General features: G+C 31.4%; 1 long non-coding RNA gene across 1 annotated transcript; it reads right to left on the bottom strand.

Annotated features, from left to right (window-relative positions):
* Positions 1-7,104: 7,104 nt before the first annotated feature.
* Positions 7,105-8,753, bottom strand: LOC141480120 (uncharacterized). Its single transcript, XR_012464174.1, has 3 exons — positions 7,900-8,753; positions 7,742-7,834; positions 7,105-7,441 (listed from the first exon to the last, which is right to left on the bottom strand). It is a non-coding gene; the product is annotated as an uncharacterized lncRNA (long non-coding RNA).
* Between the last annotated feature and the right edge of the window lie 334 nt (positions 8,754-9,087).

The following is a 9,087-nucleotide window of genomic DNA, read 5'->3' as shown; positions in this document are numbered from 1 at the left end:
GTCACGCTGCCAAATTTGAAAAACGGTTCCAAGTCAGTTAATTCAATGTACTTAGTTGAATATTTTCCGTTGATTTTAAAACAAAATCACTTTTTTTACATAAATCATTGTAAAGAGCAGGAAGGTCCTCAAGTATTTTCAATATTTGAACTTGTTTCTGAAATATTTGTAAGAAAATCTTGTTTTCCGTTCTATCCAAATATTCCCTGAACTGTCGAGATTGTGAATAGAGAACTGTCGAGATTGTGAATAAACAGAGTATGTTTTGTATTTCAGTAACTTAGAGTACATAAACATTCCCGAAATATATTCCGAAACTTGTAACCGTTTTTTTATCTATGAATGATATTGTAACATACTCACCTGAACCGTGTTTTACTTATTGTGGAAAAATCGGGTTCATCAGCTAATTTTTGACATTTTTTTCTTCCGAAATATTCAAAGAAAAACTTTTTATATTCTACTGCTCTCAAGTTGAAAAACAACATCTTCACTGCAAGAAATTACTCAATCGGGGCTATTTTTCAAATTTGTACATGTGTCGATAAGAACCACATCCATCAGTAATATAATGAAACCAGAATTTCGATTTCTGAATGATGCCTCAACCACCGCTGTTGTAGACAAAACAACAGTCGTAAAAACCTACAGAAAAACGGAATATAATAGTGAAACTATAAAATTTTTAAGTACCAGTTGGTTAGCAATTGGTCAAGTCGCTTATTTTTCAAAACATAATTATTACTCAAAGAAAATAGAGCAGACCACTTAAAATTTTACAAAATAGGCTGTAATAATTTTATAAATTTGATGAATTCCACAATAAGAATCAGTAAACATTATACGTTCAAGGGAAACGGCATTCACTCACTCACAAAATAATTTTGAGGAAACTGCAGATGATACTAAAACTAGAAATAAAAATAAAATTTTTGTTTTCAAATAATTTCTGTTGTTGGATATAATCCAACAATTTGTTCTTTTCAAATTTTCAGTACCAATACCAGTCTTATTTCATGCAATCAGAAATTGACATTTACTTATATAAAATAAAGATGAAGAAAGAATAGAAAGAAACTTCACCTAGATCAGATTTCACATTGGTTGTTTGAGATTCACATTAGATTTTTTTAGATAAAGTTCACTAATCACGTTCAGGAAAGAATATATATACACTTGAAGAACACATTTTCATTTCTACACAAATCCTCAATAATGAAAAATGAAAATTGATTGAATTTATGTCATCACTCACTGAATTGAATGATATCATCAAAATATTTTGTTTCAGTCGACTGAAGGACAGAAATCGAAAGATATTTTTTTCTCACATAGACTCAAAAAAAATTGTCATATTTCCATCCGTTCCATGTGAGAAACCGCCGAAGGAAGAAAACAAACAATCAAGTTCAAAATAAACGCTTCATAAAGATGTGAAGCTCATGCGTAGAAGTTACTTTTATATGTAAACTGCAAGAGAAATTCCTCCCGAAACAACTACTTTCACAAGATAATTGAATTACACAAAACATTTTTCACTTGAACATTAAATTATATAAAAATTTATATTCAAATAATCGTTATGGAATGAAAACAGAGATCATTCATAAGATTATTCATTCATTGATTCATAGGAACGTTTCACAATATAATACATGAAAGAGTTACGAAAATTCAAATGATAGTGTTCCATGTAAGAGAAATTATATATCGTTATGTAAAATAATATTAGCATTATTTTGCGTTCTTATGAATCAATTCAATAAAAAACATTCAGAGTATACTTCAAGCGCAACCTACCTTTCAACAGCTCCGCTTTAATAATATAGTTAGGTAGCTAACTAATTTCGTTATTCAATAAACATTTCTGATCGTATAAGAATCACAATAACTTCACTTCAAACTTTCTTCGAAAGGTTCTGAAATTCCTCTTCCATATTCTCTGTTTCACTATCACTGTCGTCATTTGAATCAATAATGAATTTATTTCTAACATTAATATGGAAGTGTCCAATCTACATATAGACTTTTTCAACTAAAATTACTTTTTAATCCTTTTCTGACAGTTTTCTTCAGTATTATTAGATACTTCTTCTTTGATTAGCTCTATTGCCGACAACTTTGAGTGTACACAATACCATTTACTTCGACTATACACGAAAGTATTTTTCTTTCGTGTAATTCAATGTATGTTCCTAAGAAAGTAGTTGTTTCGGGAGAGTAACTTCTATGCATAATCTACACATTTTTATGAATAGTTCATTTCGAACTTCATTGCTTTTCTGCTTCCTTCGGAAATTTCCTGCGCATTTTTTGTACAGAAATGGAGACGTAAAAAGTCAAAGAGACAAAAAGCTTTTTCTCAAAAACTGCTTCTTCTAAAAATTTACCCCTTTCAATTTACATAATTTATGAACAATTCAATGAACTTGCAAAGAATATTTGACCATTCTCCGATATTTGAAAAAAATGTTCACCCCCGCCAATGGTTTTGAATCCTCCGAGCTGAACCCACACAATGTGAATCTTTTCACCTCTCTCCACAGGAAAGTGTTGGTCGTTATATTAAGGAAATGATCGAAACTGTTTTTTATCTGATGGGCTTTGGAGACTCCGAGACTGAGACCACTCCTTAAATGAACACGTTCGTCAGAAACGGTCATTGATGCGTAGGTTGTGTATCTCATTGAAATGAATGGTAGTCGGAATCAAGAATATAAAGACGGCAAGACGATTTATACATATAATTCTGAAGTAGAGGGATATTCAAAATTATAAACTGGATAGGTATTATGTTAGTTTTATATAAAGGTAATTAGGAGAATAATTCATTATTATTTTCATGGTCAAATAAGGAGGAAAACTGGTCGACTCACTATTTTTACATTATCTGCTTTCATTACACTGGTTTGAATAAGTGAGATAATTATTAAGAAAAAGTAAAGACATTTGGTCGAAATGGATTTGATGAATGAAATATTATTGATACATTGTGAGAAATTCCATATATAAAAATATTTATTAAATCCACATTGAAGATAAAGTGATATCGGATAAGTCAGACAAAAAAATATTCAGATCATCAACATAACATAAGTTATAAATACGAACGAAATACGATGGATATTGAAGTATTTATAGAGGTACACATCTAGGTCAAAATCGATTTGGATTTGAATAGAAAGTTATGTACACCGATGCCATTCATTGATGCATTATAAAAAAAATTAAAATATGTATAGTTCAAGTAAACGATATAGTGCAACCTACCTTCGAACAGTTCCCCTTTAATAATATAGTTAGAGAGCTAACTCCCTAATAATATATATGAGTGGGAAAGTAGGATTTCAAATAATAGGGTGATGATTGAAAATATTTCTGAATACTACTTACTCACATATATATATATATATATATATATATATATATATATATATATATATATATATATATATATATATATATATTATATATATATATATTATATATATATATATATATACAATCAACTGCTTCAAAAACACTTCACTAAATTTTTTTGAAGCTTCTGATAATTACTCTTCCATATTCTCTGTTTCACTATTACTGTCATCATTTGAATCAATAATAAATTTATTTCCACCATTAATATGGAAGTGTCCAATCTTGATATAGTCTTTTTCAACTAAAATTACTTTTTTAATCCTTTTCTGCCAGTCTTCTTCGGTAATATTAGATACTTCTTCTTCAACTAGCTCTATTACCTTCTTATCAAATTTCGGGAAATTATTTTTATGCCTGATACTTTGTGTCAATTTACCCCAAATCAACTCGATGTAAAACTGTAAGTAGTTGGTTTTCGGTATAGATATCTTCATAATACAAATTGTTATCCATTAAAAAACTTTGTATTTCATCTTTCCTGGATTTTTTATTCGGTACTTTGAAGAGATGTCGCTTATGATAGGAAGCGTAGTCAAGAACTATTACACTATTAGCATCCAAATTTGGGATCAATGTGTTTTCAAACCATTCCTCAAAAATATTAGCTTCCATGTTCTTATGCCATTCAACATTGCAGTCCTCAAGTTTTTTCCACATAATTTCAAAGAATACGGAACCCATCCTTTACTTCCTCCGCAATGCACAATGATTAGTCGCGATTCATTGTTTGCAGGCGTGTTAGGCCTACACATTCTTGAAGCATCAGTCCACCCTTTCGTAACTGTGTCGTGAGTGTCATACCAACTTTCGTCTAAATAGAAAATTTGCCGTTGTTCTTATCTATATTTAGTTATTTGTTACGCAATTCCACTATTCTTCTGCTTTCCATAACTGCTTCACGTTTGTTTATTAGTTTAAATCTAAATCCTAGTTTCTTTATCTAATTCTGAAGAGTTTTGTCACAGCAGCTCATGTTATGACTGGAAGTATTCAATTTTTTCCTTATAATTTCATTTGTAGGAATCTCATTGCTTTTGTAACAATCGTATATTGTTTTTTTAATGACATTATTAAATGAACTTACAAAGGTTTTGGTAATCCTGTACTACATCGCGTCTTGTGTTCATATGGTTTGTTTTTGGCTATTTTACGTACAGTTGAGAAAGGAATTTTGGTCAAATCTGATGTTGCTTGTAATAGTTTGTTTCCCTCGAAACCAAACTTGAGATGTAGATTCTCATATACATTGAAACATACTCTCTGTGTTTCACTGGTAACTCTTTTTCGCATTGTTCACCAGCGCTATTGGAATCACTACACAGGAAATATTCTGCGTTGTTATCACACTCGTTATTACTATTAGTACTTGTCCAAGGACGCCACATTTTAAACAGATTAAATTTTAACTGATTAAAACTGCACCATTATCGAATTTCAGCACTCAAATCGCGATCAGTTCCTGAACTGAACATTGACGACACAACGGCGAAACTCATCCCCACATTCTATTCGTCACCGTAACATGACTTCAAATTTGATTTTATGACTCTTCAGCCAATCATAAAACTCGGTTTTATGATTGACTGATTGGTAAAAATTATCCAATACGAACCGCCAATTCTTCAGTCCACGTGGACTAGTTCGTAGCGGCATTATTTATCTGTATTAGTTTTTTGGCCTTTGAGATGCCGATAGCTTTAACTGTTCACAATATAATAAAGATTACTTCGACTATACGTATTATTTTACGAATCTATGCTCAGAAATTCAGTAATAGTATAAAACAGTTTTCCTGTGAATGAATACATTTATAGTTCGGATTTGAAGAGACTGTCATGTCGAATTTCTGAACTGAAATGAACTGGAAGATTATTGAAAAATGTAATCATTTAAAACGGAAAAAGTAGGGTCGTAGTTTTATGATTTCTAAATTCTTCTTCACTAGAATCTGTTATTTCGAGACTGAAGATTAGCTTCCTAAAACTCTTTTGTGAAATAAATATTCGATTCGCAGATATTGACATTGTAGGATATGTGTATGTATATCTGTTAGAAAATCTGTCAGTTTATCCGTTAATCAACTGACGCCCCCATACGAACGACAACTCTCAGAAGTTGAGAAACATGTGCGAGCTAAGGACTAACGAGGTCTTACCTTTTAACGTGTGATTCCTAACATGGTTGCAGAATCATTCCAGCTTCAACCAGATAAATTCTCTCGAGAAAAATATCTGGTCGAGGGGGGCCACGACCTTCCGATAGTGAGTCGGACGCACTACCACCGCGGCCAAATCCACAACTAATATATTGACATAGTTCACGTTAATGAATTGTCGGATATCCAAAATATCTTTTAACTGCAGTAGGGCATGGAAGCCACTTTGTATTTACTTTTTCACATACAAAATCAAGAGCAAAATCTTAGCTAATGTCACTGTTGATATATGTTACTAGAAATTTGGAGTGTTCCGCTAAGTTTATTATTTATTCATTGCACTTCACAGATGAATCATCTACCTTTTGTCGACAGAAAATTTGCATGCATACAGTCCTATCAGAGATTACTACTAGCGAATTATTCATGCACCAATCAGTAAATTCAGTGGACAATCGATTTAATTTATCTTGAAGCTCCTCTGTGCATTATTTCCACATTAAAAAAATATGTTCAATTGGTCAATGGCATTCAAATTCACTAGGTTATTAGTCGATCGATCATAATGGTAATTATTTTTGTTTATTTTTTTCCATATCTTTTTGATGTATCCGAGAGCACGATAAAGCTCACGGAAGCCAGATACTACTTACTTTTTCCGTACTTTTCGTTGTTTTTTCAACTCTAATAGTTTTGGTCTGAATGGAAAATCCAAATTCTCAGTATATGATGTCAATGAAAGGGTGATTGAACGTACCAACGTATATTTTCTTAATAATAGTTTGGAAACTTCCGGAAGTAGGTAATAGAAAGCTACAATTCAGTATGTAAGCTTGGATTGGCTAAAACAATCAACATAATTTCCAACTTTTTTCTTTATCCTTCAAAATACGACTGGGGGAAGAAGAATCTATCGAATTTTCGTCAAATTTCAAGATAGATATGTAAACCCACATAGCAATAGATATTCCAGGTATATTTCATGAATATACATTTAAGGATATTGTATTATGCTATGAATATGCCATGGATATATATATCTTCTGGAGAATATTCCCTGGAAGTGCTCCTGGCGAACCTTTGATATATTTTAAGAATATTCCTTGGGAATATTCTTGGAATATCTTATAATATTCTTAGAATATCTAAGGTATATTCTATTAAGAATATTCCAGGAATAGAACCCGAGGAATATTCATAAAATATTCAGGATATTCTTAGTTTATTGTAGGAATATACAATAGAGAAACACCATAGAATATTCTTTAAATATATTTTATGAATATTCTAGGAATATTTGGAATATTCCAAGAATGTGACGAGTAACCGCTATTAGGCATGTATATATTGCATTTTGATACAAGATTCACACAAGTAATAAAACACATAATTTTCATAAACAAATATATTTTAAAAACAATATACACTGAAATATTTGACGTTTCAACCAATATTGAAAATAAAAAATCTAATTCAAAATATTTATTCACTGAATAAAATATTCCCGAATACTGTCATATTACAAATATTAGAAATATATTCAAATTAGGATGTTCCTACTCTCAAACAAATGTATACTAAAAAATATACTAAAATAACAACTCTGTGAATTCATCAGCACTAATTAAAAAATAATAAATATATCATTTCATTGAAAAAGAAAAAATGTATTACATCAAGAAATAGGTTAGGTTAGGTTTCTCACTTACAAAAATAAACCCACAAATGAAGTATTTAAAATGAGTGGTATGATGGGTTCTTCAATGAATTTCACTTACTCAAAGTTATCCAAACTTTGCTCACCAGAATAGTTTTCCTTATATTTGTCCAACAATGCATCAGCCAGTGTTTCAATAGTGATACCTGGAACAAAATGTACATTAACGTTCATTATCACTATTTGAAAGTGGCACAATAAAACTGGAATAAAAATCAAATAGATATTTTTCGCATAGGTTACTCATGAACATTTACAACATTTTATGACTTGGAGAGCAACTTGCATTGTCTTGTTGAAAAGTAATCATTACGTTTTCCGTTCCTTGGCGCACCTGCCTGTACCAGGTACCACATGTTTCCTTTTTGGCAAATTGATACTATCTTGAAAACGAGTGATAAAAATTATGAAAACAAATGATACAAAAGAATGTGTCATTCACTTACTTTTCTCTATTGAAGATACACAACTGAAATCACTCTAGTTCAAACATGTACTTAGTCAAACCAACAAATCCCACACACCAACTCTCCTCGAACCTAAAATGAGGAAGGGTAGGTTAATCACCATGACTTTACTATCGATACTATTGCATTTTACTTACTTTTCTTGAAGACTGAATAGATGCAACTCTCCTGTTTGAAGATCCAAAATCAAACTATTCGCTGTACTGCAAATTGGACAACTCCAAATTATAAATGGTTCACTGAACGTGACAGAATTATACTTTGATAATAATACCAACACACCATGCATTAAACACGCGAACATGCCACGTCAACCGCCATGTTGAATCAAATGTCGAATTTAACGCAAACGCAAATGTACCATTCATTAAGGGACAGCCGCTTTCACAGAGCTTATTCGACTGTCGCGCGCTACACTTCAATTGACCAATGAGAAACGTTTACTCCAATTATTCACTTCCCCATTTCTCTGTTTCCAGAATTTTTCGCTTTGTAATTGAATAATTTCAAATACAAAAAGACAAATAGGATGAGAATTAACCAATTTATTGATGCAATTGGTTCATTTATTGGCCCATTCAAATTTTTTTGTCGTTTCCAACAGTTGCTGTTGGAGCAATTCATCCAGAATCTTTGCGTTGAGTTCAAAAACTGGTTAACACTATCAGGGTTATATACATTAGGTTATGCATTCGATTGAGATCTTCAAATATTTTTGTTTTTAATAATATTGAATTTTTGGAAACGTTATTATAAGATAATTCAAAATTCCATTGTATAGAATATTCCAAAATATACCGTGGGGATATATTCTAAGAATATACCATATGGTATATTCGATCGACAATATTCTTAGAATATTCAAGGGAGAATAATCCATTTATAGACATTCTATGCACATTCTTTCGGGAATAATCCTGCCATATTCATTCAAGCATATTCTATGAGTATTCTAAAAGCATGTATATATTCCAAGAATATTCTATGAATATTTGGAATATATACGTTCGTTTTATGATATACAGGGAATATTCCATGAATATCTAGTGCTGTGTGGGAACGAAGCTTGGTATACTAGTGATGCACTGTTTGGAACTTTTGGTGTAGTAATGAATATCACTGGAATTTTATTCCAACACTAAACCATTACTTCAACACCTCGGCACGTGTTTCGATCACGTGATCATCTTCAAGAAGAAGATTGAACTGTTTAATCTTCCTCTCGAAGATGATCACTTGGTGATCGAAATACTTGGCGAGGTGTTTAAATAACGGTTTAGTGTTTTTTAAAACTCCAGTCAAATTTATGATAATTGGTATCCATA

Source organism: Leptinotarsa decemlineata, unplaced genomic scaffold (assembly GCF_025532065.1).
Source record: "Leptinotarsa decemlineata unplaced genomic scaffold, Ldec_3_MD MMD2_P_RNA_scaffold_6, whole genome shotgun sequence".
Taxonomy (NCBI): domain Eukaryota; kingdom Metazoa; phylum Arthropoda; class Insecta; order Coleoptera; family Chrysomelidae; genus Leptinotarsa; species Leptinotarsa decemlineata.
Note: the sequence above shows the minus strand (reverse complement) of the source record. Positions and strands in the feature narration are given on the sequence as shown.